This window comes from Marmota flaviventris, chromosome 2, assembly GCF_047511675.1.
Source record: "Marmota flaviventris isolate mMarFla1 chromosome 2, mMarFla1.hap1, whole genome shotgun sequence".
Classification (NCBI taxonomy): Eukaryota; Metazoa; Chordata; class Mammalia; order Rodentia; family Sciuridae; genus Marmota; species Marmota flaviventris.
Genome location: NC_092499.1, coordinates 84,385,534 through 84,393,136, shown reverse-complemented (window position 1 = coordinate 84,393,136; position 7,603 = coordinate 84,385,534).

The following is a 7,603-nucleotide window of genomic DNA, read 5'->3' as shown; positions in this document are numbered from 1 at the left end:
TACATAAATTCAACATATTTAAGCAAAGAACAATTCAGAAATTGGGTGGCACTCAGAATCTGACATTCAGAGAGCTACACTGAGAGAGCCTAGTAGTATGAGCAATGAGCTTTTATAGGCCAAACATGGAATTAAAGCAGCATCACCTCATCGACTATAACTAGGTGGCTGCCTTATTCGGGCATGTTCTGATGGGTTGGCTGCTTGTGATTGGCTGTATGTAGTTTAGCTGTTTATTACAACATATACTCCCAAGTAAGTTTTGCCATTGGACTTTTTTTTTTTTAAACTAAGTGAGGGTGTGGTTTGTTACATAGAAACTTGGAGCATTGAGACAGCCTCTGGCCAATGGCCTCCTGCTTGTTTAATTTACAAACACTGATTAAATGGCAGTGTGGTATGACATAAACAACAGGCACAGAGTTAGAAGCCCAGTCAAGGTTCAATCACTGACTCACTAGGTAACTGCTGCCAGTTAACACCTATGTGTCCCTGTTTGATCCTTTTTAAAATATATGACTCATAAAAGAAGAGAATGGCATCTCTCTTTGTGGGGATGCATCACTGATGTTGGTAAAAGCCTCGTTAAGCAGCTTACTAAGCAGTGCTGAAGATGACAGCTATCAGTGTTCTCCCCTTCCCCCTAGTATGTGTTCGTCCTGCTTCTTCCATGTTCTATGCAAGTGTCACATGGTACAGTCATGGAAGATGGAGGGTCTAGTCTTATATACATCTGAGCCTCCCCTCCTATGCTCCTTCTCCATTCTAAGGTGTGAGAGAAACTCAGACTGTCAGGTATTCTGCTACCCAAGACAGTCCAACCCCACCTGTGCAACATAGCTAACATGATCTTCCTAAACAATATGCCTAACCATGTTACCCCAGTTTAAAATCCTTTATTTTTTAAATTGGTTCTTTTTAGTTATACATGACAGTATTTTGATGTAATTATTAAGCATGGAATATATCTTATTTTAATTAGGACCTCATTTTGTGGATGCACATGATGGTGGGATTCACTGTGGTGTTTCCATATATGTACATAGAAAATTAGATCAGATTCATTCTACTTTCTTCTTTTCCTATTCCTCCTCTCTTCTCTTCATTTCCCTTTGTCTAATCTATTAAACTTCTATTCTCCCCACCCTACCCCCATTATGAATTAGTTTCTACACATCAGTGAAAACATTTGACCTTTAGTTTTGGGGGGGACTAACTTATTTCATTTAGCATGATAGTCTCCACATCCATTCATTTACTGGAAAATGTCATAAAATTATTCTTCTTAATAGCTCAGTAATACTGCATTGTGTATATATACCACATTTTCTTTATTCATTCTTCTGTTGAAGGGCACCTAGTTTGTTTCTGTAGCTTAGCTATTGTGAATTGTAGTGCTATACTCATTGATATGGCTGGGTCACTCTAGTATGCAGATTTTAAATCCTTTGGATATATACTGAGTAGTGATATCTGAGTCAAATGGTGGTTCATTGTTACCCAACATTTATAATCAAATGTATCATCTTTATCTGGCATGAGAGCTTCTGCCTCCTCCTCCTCCTCCTCCTCCTCCTCCTCCTCCTCTTCTCTACTACTACTACTTCTTCTTTTCTGGTACTGGGGATTGAACTCAGGGGCACTCGACCACTAAACCACATCCCCAGTTTTATTTTATTTGTAGACAGGGTCTCACTGAGTTGCTTAGTGCCTCGCTTTTACTGAGGCTAGCTTTGAATACGCAGTCCTCCTGCTTCAGCCTCCCTCCCGAGCAGCTGGGATTACAGGTGTGCTATGAGGACTTCTTTATGCAACAGCCTCAGTTCACCTTTCTGACTCTTCTCTTGCCTTCCATATTTTTCTTCAGCCAACTCTTTCCCAATTTCCCCCATACAAAACTTTCTACACAAATGGATGTCTCCAGTTTACAATATGCAAACCTGTACTCTCTTAGCAAAAACTCCCAGAACCCAGAAATGTTTCAGAATTCATAAGTTATTTATGTTTTCTGCAAGTAACTCTGTGTATTATACAACCTTTAACAGGTTCTAATCATCAGTGTATCATCAAATGCATAAATATTTCTGCAAGAAACCTAGAATATTCACATTGGATCAGATAAGGTTGTAAATGGCTTCAGGTAAGTTCCAGTCAGTTTTCCACTGAGCCAGGTATCTTTTGTTGCACCCTTCTCCACCTGCTCTGTGCCCCAGAAAACTGACCTATCTGGGCTCCACATTCCATTGCTCCCAGGATTCTGCTGGTACAGCCAGTAGGGAGTCCAGTGAGCCCTCCAAGAAAGTTGGGTTACTTCCTTTGCCTGAAGGACTTTGACACTCACCATTGATCTTAGACACATTTCTACAACTTGTTCCTTCAGAGTTCCAAGAACCACTCCCTCTTCTGATTTTATAGGGTTCAAAAGAGCTTTGTTGTTTCTAGTGCCAGGGTACTGTCCCATAGTCACACTTCTATCCCTTGTGTCAGCACTAGCCCCTGTGGTATCTCTGTACCCCATCCATACCTTTGAAAATTGTCTCTTTATTAAATCTTCTTCAAGTGACCCCAATTGGAGAATGCTACCTATTTCCTGATGAATTGCAGACAAATGCAGCACACCAATAACTTCAAACTCAGTTGGGTCTGGATTTTTTTCTAATACGTTAAGAAAAGTTTGTTTCAGATGTTGGAAAGACACATAAGAGATTGAGAATCCATACATCATACTGTTTCTTTCTTCTGTTTAACATATGCTATTCTCTCTACCTGGACTATGCATCATTTTCTTGTTCACCTGGCTAACTTTGATTTTGACTCTACACCTTAACTGTATCATGAACTTCATGAGTGAACGACCACTGACCAATCCCCTGTAGACAACCTACCACCCTACAGTCTTGAGTATGTTAGGTCCACAGAACAGCCTTGAAAAAAACTTTTGGGAGAATGGAGTTTGAACTCCATCCACAGAAGTTATGGTCTCATAAGTCCTACTACTTTACATGTTAAATATATATTGAATGTCTTAATATGTCTACATGATCCAAGAATACAATGAGTCAGTGTACTCATAAATGACTAAAAATCCAGTGGATTTTAAACTTCTTTTAATTACCCCTTCACACTGAAGACTCAAATAAACTACAAGCAAAAACTTTTGAAAAATATTCACCCTTATTATATGCAATGTTCTTAGCCATTTTGTAGGCTTTCCTAGTTATATCACTTTTTAAAAATATTAACCATGTCCTAAGAATGGATCAGCCAAATCTTTCTTCATTTCCCCTATTATATGCAACGTTCATGCCATTCAATTCACAATGTGGAAGACACCAAACTAAACAATATTCACTGACAAATGCGCCCAAACTTTGTCAAAGAACCAAATAATTAGCTAAAATTTCAAACATAGTTTAGTTACAGTTGTTTTGTGGATTTTTTTGTTGTTCTTGTTTGTTTTCGTTTTATTTTGGTTTTGCCATGTATACTTTTTCTATTGTTTCTTCCCATTTCTGTGATTTGTGCTTCTGAGCAGAAGCAAAAATTTCCATCCTAAAGTTGGATGACATCTGGCTGGAACCATAGGACGTGTGTAGAGACAGAAACCAGAGCAACTGGCAATCTGGGAGCTGAGCCTGTCTTCACCAATTTTGGATATTTGGTCACCTTATCTGACATTAAACTCACATTTTTCAGTCTCTTAGAAGGCAGCTTTTATTGTGTAACTTAAAAAGAATTTTTTATGTTGTTTAATGATCTGAATTAATTTTAAACAAGGATTTATGAAATGTGAGCTGCTGTCAGGAAAATGTGGATCAATTGCTGCTTCCCTAGAGAAATTAGTAATACTTTTAATATTAGATACCAGTAAAGACTCTATATTTCTTTCAGAATTTAGAATAAATCAAAATATGGTTTTGGTATGTATGAAAACTAAATTGCACATGGCCTGAGTAATAAAAAAAAAGTGTTCTAATTGGACCATTAGAACATTGCTTATAGAAAGCAGATATTCATTTTTGTGTCCTTAGGAAAAGGACACAAAATTAATTTTAGGATATCATATCACTTATGATTAACACTGACTGCATCTGATGATCACCCAAAATCATGGTGGCTTAAACAAGATAGTACTTAATTCCCTTGTAAAACTCCAGATGTAGGCAATTCTAAACTGGCTAGCTCCATGATATCAAAGGATTAGGATCCTTTTCTGCTGCATACTGCTGGGATTCCTGTTGTTAGGGTTAGGATCTAAGAATGACCCTTAAAAAGTACATGTTAAGCAATGCAAGAATGTTCAGAGGTAAAATGACTAGATTATAAGAGCTGTAACTTCACCAGTGGACTAATCCATTTGATGAATTAATAATTTGAAAGAACCACTGGTGGTAACTGTGGCAGATGAGGTATGCCTGGAGGAAGTAGATCACTGGGAGCATGGCCTTGGACTATATCTATCCCTGGCCCCTTCCTTTCTCTCTCCCTTTATTTCCTTCCCAACTGCATAAGCTGAGAACTTTTCCCTTGCTACTCTCTTCTGCCATGATGTTTTATCTTACTTCAGGCCCAGAGCAATGAAGTTGGCCAACCATGGACTGAGACCTTCGAACCCCTGAGCCCAAAGTAAACTTTTTTCCTTTAAGTTGATTCTGTCAGGCACCTTGGCCACAGCAATGAAAAGCTGACTACCACACATATCAATATATACACTATCTAACCATCTGGAAGGAGAAAGTTAGGAGGAATTGTATTTCTCCTTACTTTAAGGATATATACAGATTTCACATATCACTAGCCCTGATAGACCATTAAACAGAATATAATCACATGGTTGCATTTACCTATATGAAAGGCTGATCAATACAGTCTTTCTACCAGGAAACTATTTGTCCAGCTTAAAATTGGAAAGTCTTTTATGTAGAAAGGTGGCAAAAGCAGACATTTGGGGAAATGCATAGTTTCTCTCATAATAGATTAAAGAATTATCAACCCTGTTTGATAAACATTTTGGGTAAATCTCTGTAGATTCTTCCCAGCTTGTTAAGTGTCTAATTTTTTCCCTTTAATCTGGAGTCAACGGAATTCAAAGATTACTTATCAGCCTGTCTAGTTTACTATATTACCTTTCCCCTATAGAACAGGGCCTTCTACGCCAGGACAGTTTGTGTATGGTTGAAATTAGAATCAATCAAACTCTAATCATGAAGTTAGAAAACTGGGTGGGTTTAGTTAGAAAAAGGGAAATGAATCCTGAAGAGGCTATCAATAAATGTATTACCACAGTGTCTAAGAGGCAATTCTTCATTGACATATTAAAATCAGAATTCTTGACTTCTCCCCTGAGCTATACCTTCAAATGGAATACCATTCAGTCAGTTGTTTAAGCCAAAAACCTTGGTGTAATATTTGAGATTTTTTTTTCCTCACTCCTCACATTCAGTGCAACGACCTGCAGGCAGGATTCACTTGTGTCTGAGGAAGAGGAAGGAAGCCAGTGGCTCAAGAATGGTGAGACAGGAAAAGGTGGTACCAAATGCAAGGAGCTCAGAGTGTGGCAGGGGTCAGATTTTGTGCAGCCTTGTAAACCAGTTACATAATTGGTAGGGCTCAGTGAAAAATGAAAACTCAGGGCCTCTTGTTGAAAAACTATTAAGAATTTCAAGACTGTAACAGAGCATTAAATCAACTTTGAGGTTCTTCTAAGTGTGAGGACTGGTACAATTGGAAGGAAGACAACCCTGCATCCAATATACATCTATACCTTTTTGTAAGTTCTGTCTCTATCATGGTTAATTTTGTGTGTTAACTTGACTGGGCCATGAGGTGCCCAGAAGTTTGGGTAAACATTATGTGGGATGTATCTCTGAGAATGTTTCTGAATGAAATTAACATCTTAACAGGTAGATAAACTGAGTAAAGCAGATTTCCCTTCCTAATGTAGGCAGGCCCTATCTAATCAGTTAATGGTCTGAATAAAACAAAAAGCCTGATCTTTTTGATAATAAGAGGAAACTCCTTCTGCCTGACTTTTTGAGTGTGGAAATTAGTCTTTTCTTATTATCACATTCAGACTGGAACAACAGCTCTTTTTGGGTATTGAACCTGTGACTTTCAGAATAAAATTTATGCCTTCAGTTCTGCCAGTTTGCAGGCCTTTAGACTCAGACTAGAATTATACAAGCGGCTTTCCTGGTTCTTTAGCTCACCAACAATAAATTTTGGAACTTCTCAGCCTCTATACTTGCATGAATCAATTCCTCATATAAATCTTTCTCCACGCCCCCCCACATACACCACACACACACACACACATACACACACACACACACACACCCTCTTACCTTATTGGTTCTATTTCTATTTCTCAGAGCAACACTGATGAGTACAACCTCCAGAATATTTCTGAAATTGGTATGCTTCTCCCATCTCCATGACAACATCTCTGGATCTGTGGTTCAGAACTAAAGAGTAATGGCCTCTTATCAAGTGTATCTGCTTTCACCTTTGTTTCTCTTTCAACAGCTTACAATCTGAGAAGCAGAACCACAAAGGATGAAGGTAGAAGATAGACACACACACATATATAAAAATATGTGTAACAAGTACATATAAATCACACATTTTATACACAAAAAATTTGTCTACATCACATATTTCATATATAATATATTTAAATATATAAACATGTATATATTATATAAAATATATTTTATATTAAATGTTTATATAAATGTTTGAATATTTACATAACTATATAAATAATTATATAAATATATAAGTATACAAATTAATGTCTATATGAATTTATTATAGGGGTTTGACCTTATACAACTTAGGAGCTGATTAACAGCACATGTCTGGAGTCAGAGCCTGGGGCTGGCACTTATACAAGCACCATCTGAATCTGTAAGAATAAACCAGAATCTATGAGGATGAACTGAAAACTCAGCCAGTCTCACACTACCTGTAATCCTCCAACACTGTTGAGGGTATGTCCCACAGGATCAGTTGATGTCTTCGGCTAAGTCGATGCAATACAAATCCTCCATATCCCTTCAATTAACTCCAATATGGCAGCAGTAGAGTTCATTTAAAAATATAGATCAGATCATTTTTCCTTCCAAGCCTTCCAAGGGCTTCCCATTGCATCTCAAATAATTATTTACTGTGGTTTACAAGGCTGCACAAAATCTGACCTCTGTCATGCTCTGAGCTCCTTGCATTTAGTACCACTTTTTCCTGTCTCACCATTCTTGAGCCACTGGCCTCCTTCCTCTTCCTCAGACACAAGTGAATCCTACCTGCAGGTCCTTGCACTTGCTGTAACATCTGCATGCAACACTCTTCCCACTGACTGATCTTCACATCACTGGCTCTTTCTCTGTATTCAAGTTTCAGCTCAAATGTTATCTCCTCAGTGACTTTCCTCCCTGACCACTTAATTTAAAGAAGTCCCTAAACACCCCAGTATTCTCTCAAATCACCGTCTTCGTGGTCCCTATTACCATAAGAAATTATCTTGTTCAAGAGAGTGGAGGAATAGCTCAGAGATAGAGTACTTGCCTAGCATGAGCAAGACCCTGGCTTCAATCCTCATCAC